At 40.3% G+C, this 8952-nt stretch overlaps 1 non-coding gene across 1 annotated transcript; it reads right to left on the bottom strand.

Annotated features, from left to right (window-relative positions):
• Window positions 1-1415: 1415 nt before the first annotated feature.
• On the bottom strand, window positions 1416-1522 carry LOC141610029 (small nucleolar RNA R71). The gene has a single exon (XR_012527924.1). It is a non-coding gene; the product is annotated as a small nucleolar RNA R71 (small nucleolar RNA).
• Between the last annotated feature and the right edge of the window lie 7430 nt (window positions 1523-8952).

Genomic DNA, 8952 nt, shown 5'->3' on the forward strand with positions numbered 1-8952 from the left:
CTTAGCTAGGGTTTAATGGGTGATTAGGGGAAACCAACATGGGGAATGATTCATGCTTAAATTAATATGCTTTCATATCTTATTTGCTTGCTTGTTTTGATCTTAATACATGCACATGTTATATTTGATGAAATGCTAAGCCTATGAATCCTTGCATTTACTATCATCTTCTATCCTTTCAACTTGACTTGTAAGACATAACCCAACTCGAGTCTTGTTAGACCATGCATGTGTTGAGTAGGAAAGATTAAGTCGACTTGTAGGTGTTGTACAATCTAATCGATTCGGCTCCGAGACCCAAACTTTCCTAGGATTGTAAGATATAACCCAACTCAATCCATCACAACAATAATTGCTTGCTTATAATTTGAGAACATGTTGTATGATCATATCCCATGATTCCCCTATGAACCCATGACACCCTAGTGCTTTTAATCAATTGTTTACACCCCTTTTTATTCATCTTGCTTGTTTATTTTCATTGATATTCAAGTTTAGTAACCTTCTACATCAACCCAATTTGTGACACCCCTAGACACTACTAGTTACAATAGAATTCTCATTTCAATACCCGTCCCTTGGGATCCGACCTTTACTTGCCTCTTTACTAATTGTAGAGTTGTTTGTGAAGTATAAATTGTGTTTTGTATCGACCATTGACCAACGACCACATATGCTTAATTGTGAACACGAAATGGCCTCGATCAAAAATGGCGCCGTTCTTAGGGGACGGTGTTTAATTGATTTAAGATTTCTTTTATTGTTTTTAGTTGTGTCTTTTTCACCTTGGGAAGTAAAACTCCTCAAGGTTTGTTCTAATTGTTTTCGAGTTGTTTGATATTTTGCATGTCTAGAAGGTTACAAAGAGATTTGTTACCTTTTGACCGTGAAATCGAAAGAACCTTGACGAATAATAGGAGACTTGTTAGGAGGAATTTGGGAGGTGTTGGTGAAGTTGTTCAACCCACTAGTGAGTTTGTCAATCCTTTCGCAATAGAAGGAGAAGAAAACCCATTAAACAATACCACACAAAATCCACCTACAATGCCTAAATTCTCGTCACACTCTATACCCACCGAGGAGGATCTACCAAATGGTACTCCTACCCCGCAACATCTCACCGGTAATTTTATTGCCAAGTCCGCCTTCATCCAACTAGTTGAGAGGAGCCAATTCTGGGGAATGCCTAGTGAGGACCCTCATTCTCATATGGAAACCTTTTGCGATTATTGTGAAGCTATCTCTCAAACGGGCGTGACTCAAGACCAAATAAGATGGGTCTTATTTCCTTTTTCGTTAATCGGCACCGCAAAGCAATGGTTGAAGGGCCTTGATAAGGCCACCCTTGGAATAGATTCTTGGAAGAAGCTAGCTCTAGCTTTCTACAAAAATTCTACCCACCGGAAAAGACTAACATGCTAAGAGCTCAAATTACGGGTTTTAAGCAAAGGGATGAAGAATCTTTGTATGAAGCTTGGGAGCGGTTCAAAGGTATTTGTCGCTCATGTCCTCACCATGGACTTAGCGAATGGTTTTTAGTGCAACAATTTTGGAATGGTTTATATGAAGATTCAAGGAACATTCTCAATATGGGATCAAATGGAATGTTCACCGAAGTTGATGACAATCAAACATGGAACAAGATTGAGGAAATGGCGGTCCATAATTCACAATATAGTAGGCCTCGCAAGGCTACTAGAGGAGGAAAGTATGAAGTGGACTCCGTTACTCAATTGGGTGCTCAACTTAGTGCTCACATTGACACAATCAACTTGAAGTTTGAACAAGCTATGGCTAGACTTGAGGAAAACTCGAAATCATCAAAGCATCATGTCAATGCCATGACGGCATCCTCATCAATCCCAAGTGGGATATGTGAGAATTGTGGAACTTTGGGTCATGACTCAAGTGAGTGTAGGGGAACAACCGAACAAGTTAATGCTTTCCAAGCTTACAAAAGTGGTACCCCTTATTCAAATTTTTACAATGAAAATACCAAGTTCCATCCAAATCTCTCATACAAAAGCCAAAATGTTCAAAACCCTCAAACAACATACACTCCACCACCCATGAGAAATCAAAATCAAAGACCCTTTTTCAATCAAAACCAAGGTTACCAAAATCAAAATCCATACAATCACCACAATGACCAAGGTTTTGATGTCCAAAAAGCGGTCCTCCAAATGCAAAAGAATCAATAAGAATTTTTCACTCAAATGCAAAAAGATAGCCAAGCAAAAGACACCACCATCAACAACATTCTAGCTCACACCAAGATGTTGGAAACACAATTGACTCAACTAGCATCTTCAAGCTCACAAAGACAAAAGGGGCAATTACCACCTCAAAGTAATCCCCCTAGACATGAAACGGTTAGTGCCATTCACTTGAGAAGTGGTACAAGATATGAAGCACCGAAGGAGCAAGTTGAGGATGAAGTTGTGAGAGCTAGTGAAAAGGATGAAATCGTGCAAAGCCCCAAAGAAGGGGAATCATCAAAAGAAGAAAGTTCAAAGAAAAATGAAGACAAAGCCAAAGAGAAGGAGCCCATTGTGATTAGACTTCCTTTTCCAAGTCGTCAAGCCAAGCCCAAATTTGATGATCAACTTGGAAAGTTCATGGAAATTGTGAAGAACTTAGAAGTTTCAATTCCTTTCACGGAATTAATCAATCACGTACCGGCCTATGCAAAGTACATGAAAGATATCCTCACAAAGAAGAAGTCGATCCGGAAACTTGAGACTATCGCCTTCACTAAGGTGAGTAGTGCAATACTTCAAGGGAGTTCACCTCCAAAGTTAAAGGATCCAGGAAGCTTCTCAATACCGTGTACCATTGGCGACACAATGATCAACAAAGCCTTATGTGATCTAGGGGCTAGTGTGAGTGTCATGCCATACTCGGTAAGTAAAAGGTTGGGAATGGGAGAGCTTAAATGCACCAATATCACTCTTCAAATGGCCGATAGATCGACAAAGACACCATTAGGGATATGGGAAGATGTCCCCGTGCGAATTGGGAAGTTTTTCATCCCGGTGGACTTTGTCATTGTTGATATGGAGGAAGATTCCAACATTCCAATCATCTTAGGAAGACCTTTCCTACACACCGCGGGTGCGGTGATTGATGTGAAACATGGAGAGCTCACTCTAGAAGTGGGAGATGAAAGCATAATTTTTAATCTTGACAAGACCATGAGAGCTCCTCGTTTGCATGAGCCATGTTTCATGATTGATCATTATAGCCGGAAAGATGAAAGGAAGAAATCGGAACTCCAATGGAGGAAGAAAATTGAAGATGCTCCATTCAAAGAGCAAGTGAATTGTGACAAGGAGAGCTTGCAAAGCTCATCAAAATCAACCAAGGAAAAAGAGGATGGCCTCATTGGCCAAGAGAAGAAATTGGGAGAGTTGTCTCCATCTAAGCAAGAGATTTTCAATGATCAACTCAATGAAGTTTGTGGTCTTTGGGACGACGAATTTGAAGGGATCTTTAATCCCTACATTGGGCATGCCATCGATCATGATCAACAACAAGGGGCACGGTCTATTGAGGACCTCTACCATAACAATGAACAAGCTTTTGATTACTTCTTCAAGGTGTTGAGCAACATCAACAACACCTTTAACATGCCCCCTTGACATCTCATCAAGAATGAGAGTTTGGTGGAGTCCTCCCTAAACCACCACTTGTAAATATTTCTAACTCCCTAACTTACATTTCAATTTTTGTATTGCATTTTTGTCATTTTTGGATTTTTATTTACTTTGATCAAAATGATTGTCATGTAAGAGAGAAGTGAGGGAGGGACTAATGATTTCAATTGATGTGTAGTGCTTTACCTTAGTGTGGGGATGGCAATTGCCTGGGCTATTCATGCCTTAGTAGTGCCCCCACAATGAAGAACAAAAGAAATGAAGAAGAATGGAAGAATGGTAAAGGGAAATGCATTGTGGACGAATGAAGTGAATCCGTGTACAACAGAGAAGAATCCGAGCGGATTCTTGAGAATCCGCCCGTCTGCAGCAAATCCGAGCGTCCTGCTGAGAAGACGCCCGTCCTGGGCTGAGCTGAAATTGCAAATTTCTTGACTGTTAAAGAATCCGAGCGGATTTCTGGAAAGACGCCCGTCTCACAGAATCCGTCCGTCTTTTATACAAGACGCCCGTCTTGAAGCTGAAGAAAACAAAGAAAAATCTCTGGACTGAAATCCGTCCGTCCTGCACAAAATCCGCCCGTCCCTCAAAAAGAATCCGAGCGGATTCCCCAGAATCCGCCCGTCTCTAGGCGGGATTTTGAAAAATTTTGAAGCTGCAGAATCCGCACGGATTGCGCCCAATCCGCACGGATTGTCCCTGCGTTCTGAAATTGTCGACTTCTTTATAACCCACCCCACCTTCATTCATTCATTCATTCATTCATTCATTCACAAACACTACCCACAACATCAAAACCCTCATCCTCTCCATCACAAAAACAAAAACCCTCAACAAAATCCACCAAAATCAAATCAAACCATCCTTCAAACAACAAATCAATCACTCCATCTTCAATAACAATCAAAACCAAGAACAAATTCTTCAACCTTTGAGTCGATTTTTGATTTCATAAAGGCAAAGCCTTTCACCTTCAAATCGATTTGGGCATTCTACAAATTGAAGATTTTTGGTTCTTTTCTTGGTTAGTTCATCAAATGGCAAGGACAAAGGGTGCAACAAAGGCAACAAAGGCACCAAAGGCAAAGGCTCTCTCTCAAAGGCAAAAAGCTCTCCAAACAAAGAAAGCTTTGGCAATGGTGGTATCAACACCAAGCTTGGAAGTGCAACAACAACAACAACAAACTTCTATGGGAGCATCACCTTCTACTCCGGTAATCGATCAACTCTTGCATTATCCGGAGGTAACTTTTATTTCCGATACCCATAGAAAGACATTTGCCAAGTTTGCTATGAAATCAATTCAACCCACCAAATTCATATGTAAAGATGCTTTGGAGAAATTGGGTGTTCTTGAACAAACAAAAGCCTTTTTCAATGCCATGGGTTTGAAGAAATTGTTTGAAACAAAGGAAGTAACATACCCCTCCCTTGTCTTAGAATTCTTAAGTTCTTTAAAAGTCACCAAAGTTGAGAATAGGGAAAATCTTGAGTTTCGTCTAGCTAACATTAGTAGACGCATTACCTTTAAGGAATTGGGTGAAATTTTGGGTCTTAGCGATGAAGAGAAATATTATAAGCAATATGGGAAGTATGACCTCGAGCCTCTTTGGGAGGCAATCTCCGGGAAGAAATTTGATGATTTTCATGCTTGTCGTGCTCTTTTGGTCCACCATCCGGGCATAAGAGTATGGCACAAAGTTGTGGGAAATACCATAATTGCTAGGAAAGACACCAATCATTTCACAAGACTTGATTTTATTCTCCTTGAATCGGCTTTGAATATTGGAAGAATTCATACCAAGCCTTACAATTCTTTGAGGCTATTGGTTGATAGATGGCTCCATGTTGATAGTGGCAAGAAGGGTACAACCGTTATTGTTAATGGCGGCCTAGTCACGGTCCTAGCCAAGCACTTTGATCCTAATTTCAATAAGGATAGCAAGTACAAGGCAAAGGAAGGTGGCCATCTTATTGATATGTCTATCATGATTAACAAGTTCAAGTGGGTTGCTCACAATCCCCTTGACACCAAGTATGGGTGGCTTACTAGTGAGGCTCGATCATTCACTTTACCCGCGAAGATTTGTCGTCTAAGTGTCCACCGGACCAACTATTTACTTCCCCTATCCGAAGAAGCCGAGTACATCATTCAACAACAAAAGGGTCGCATGAAACCCCTCCTCTTCCATTGTTATACCGCCTTACCCCTTTGTGTATGAAGAGTTCAAACCGCAAGGAGTTGAAATTGGGAAAGACTATGTCACTCTTCTTATGCAAGCCATGCACAAGCAAGCTTATGAAGATCGGAAGAATGCATATTTGGCTCAATATCCTCCCCTCCTACATCTAGCTAGGCAAGGACTCCTTGATCCATCTTGTCCTTTGCCTAGTTGGGCGGATAAAGAAGCCTTGTTTCCGGGTGCATCTAGGGACGTGGTGGAAGACAATGAGGTTGTTGGAAATGGTGAAGAAATTGATGATAATATTGAGGAAGAAGCAAGTGGAGATGAAGAAAGAGATGGTGAAGATAATGATGAGCAAGATAATGAAGAAAGTGCCAAGGAAAGTGGCAATGTGACCACTTCTCATGAGGGAAGTGGTGATGATGATAGCATGATGGAAGACTAGCTTTGAAGACTCCTACACTCCCATGGTTTGTCTATATCTCTTTGTATTTTATTTCATTTTGATCATTGTTGGTTTAGTCCTAGCAACATCAAAGGACTCACACCTCGGTACCATTGAGGTGTTCTTTATTGTTCCCATTTTTGAAAATCCAAAATGACAATCTAGTTTCATGCATAGCATAGTGTGTGCATGAACTATACCCATCCTTGACATTAGCAATAGTGTCTTATTTGGTTTGGGGAAGTTAATGCATACACAACGGGAGGTAATCTAAATTATCCTCTCCGTCATAACAAAAACCATGCATCATGTAGTATAGCTTAGTGTAGAATTGCATTTAGTATAGAAATCATGCATCATTTTTGCATAATTTCCATCATTTTGGCCATTGAGGACAATGCCCATATTAGTGTGGGGATGGGAATTCTAACACTTAGCTTTTATTCAAAAACCCATAAAAATTGAAAAAATTTCAAAAAATCATTAAAAATTGAAAAAAATTGAAAAACCAAAAACAAGTTCATTTCCTTTGTATATATTGTCTTGTATATATTGTGTTTGTTTTATCCTTGTTCACTTTGATTGACTACGCCACATCCGAGACATGAGGATATTGAAGACCGCATGGTATGATCTTTCCAATCTCCTTTCTCCTCTTTATGTTAATGACTATGTGGCTTTATTTTGATTGATGCGGTAAAAACAATGTGAACTTAGGATTGCATTTAGCTTATATGTCATATTAGTTGGTAGAATCATTTGCATTAGGATGTGTATATGCTAGTTGCATCATGGCATGTAGTTTGCATGTTAGAAAAATTTTGCGAAACCGTCTACTTGGGAAGCTTGACAAGTGTATATAGGCCCTAGTAGATACTTTTTATTCTTAAGACTTTGCTTGTTAGAATACTTGTAAAACACCCTAGGATGTGTCATGCTAGTATCCCTTGACCCATGGTTTAAGGCCTAGTCAAGAGTACCTTGTGGTGTGATAACTCCTTGGCTACCGTTTATTCCAAGGTGACCCTTGAAACCATGCATACTTCCATCATTCATCCATGTTCTACCACATTTTTGTCATCAAAGGGAATGGGCACAAAAAGAAATTGATTTGAGTTCAAAGAAATGAAAAGTGAAAGAAAGTTTGCAAAAATGCATCAAATGAAAAGAGGAGCAAAAATAGACTCCTAAAGCTTCAAATACAAGGCACCCTCGTTACTAATTGGGGTGACTTTGAAAATGTTCAAAAAGAAATGCAAAAAGTTGTCAAGTGTTGAAAAGCCAAAAATCAAAAAGAAATGGCAAAAAGAAAGTGTTCTCAAATGTTATATGCCACATGAAATTGGGGGGAAAAACAACAACAAAGCAAACTCCCAAAATGAAACTCAATTACTATCGATCCCTTTATCCATCGTATCCATTTTTGTGCATGGTAGAGAGGGGACGACCCTTCTTCTTGTCTAGGCAAGAGGGGGAATTCCGCGATCCTCCAGTGTTTCTAACACCATAGGGAGTCTACTCTTGACAAAAGCATTTAGCGATTGAGGACAAAGGTACCCTAGCTTGACACAACTTGGAGGTGATTTATTGGTATCCTTCTAGGCTTAGTAGTTTGAACAAATTGCATCTATGAAGGATTGTGTACCCTTGAATTGCTTCCCTTGTAGGTAATTTCCGCCACTTAGATGAGGAAAGTGGCTATTCTTTTGTAGATGCATCCATTACTTGTTTTGTGTGCTTTAATGTTTGGATGTATCGCCATTTTGGCAAGACCCACCTTGCCTTGCAAGAAGGCATCCTACCTCATGGTTGTCTTGTTGTGAGTTGAAGGGGCGGAGTGAGACCCGCTAATTGTCTCATATCGGCTATTATTATTAGGTTAGGTTAGTATTGGTCCTAGTCTTTGTCACCTCTTTACTCGGGACGAGCAAAGGTTCGGTTTGGGGATATTTGATGTGACCATAATTGGCGCATATTTAGCCCCCCGAATTACCATTGTTTCCATGCTTTTTAGTGCCTATTTGGGTCATTTCTTATCTTTAGTTCTTTGTTTTGCATATTCTTTGAGATTTTGATCCCTTGGTAGGAAAGGAGTAAGAATCTTGCATTTTCATGGCAAAACGAGGCTAAATTGATTGTATTCAATGACCAAGCATCAAGGAGAGACAAGACTAGAAGGCCTTTGTACATATCATAGTAGAAGAACAATGTTGAGAAAAGGATCCTTGAGTCCCCGAGGAAATCCCCAAGGAATTTATGAAGAAAAGGGAAGAAAAGAAGAAGAATTGAAGCTGACCAACAATCCGAACGGATTGTACCAAATCCGCCCGTCCGTCCAGCCCAATCCGAGCGTCCCACCTTGGAATCCGCTCGGATTCCCCAAAGACACAATCCGAGCGTCCCTCTCCTGAATCCGCTCGGATTCCTCAGCCCCGATCCGGCCGTCCCGACTCAATCCGCACGGATTTCAAGATGCAAAGACGTTTTTCATTCTTCAAGCTACGAAAAGAGAAGCCCTTCTCTCGGAAAATACCGGCTTTTCCTTGCTCAACTTAAAAAGTGTAATTACTAGTTTAGCCCTTAGTTAACCCTAATGCATCCTCCCTAATTTTCACTATAAATACCCCATTAGGCTAATTAGAGGAGCATGTTCTTCTTATCAATA

This window comes from Silene latifolia, chromosome 10, assembly GCF_048544455.1.
Source record: "Silene latifolia isolate original U9 population chromosome 10, ASM4854445v1, whole genome shotgun sequence".
NCBI lineage: Eukaryota > Viridiplantae > Streptophyta > Magnoliopsida > Caryophyllales > Caryophyllaceae > Silene > Silene latifolia.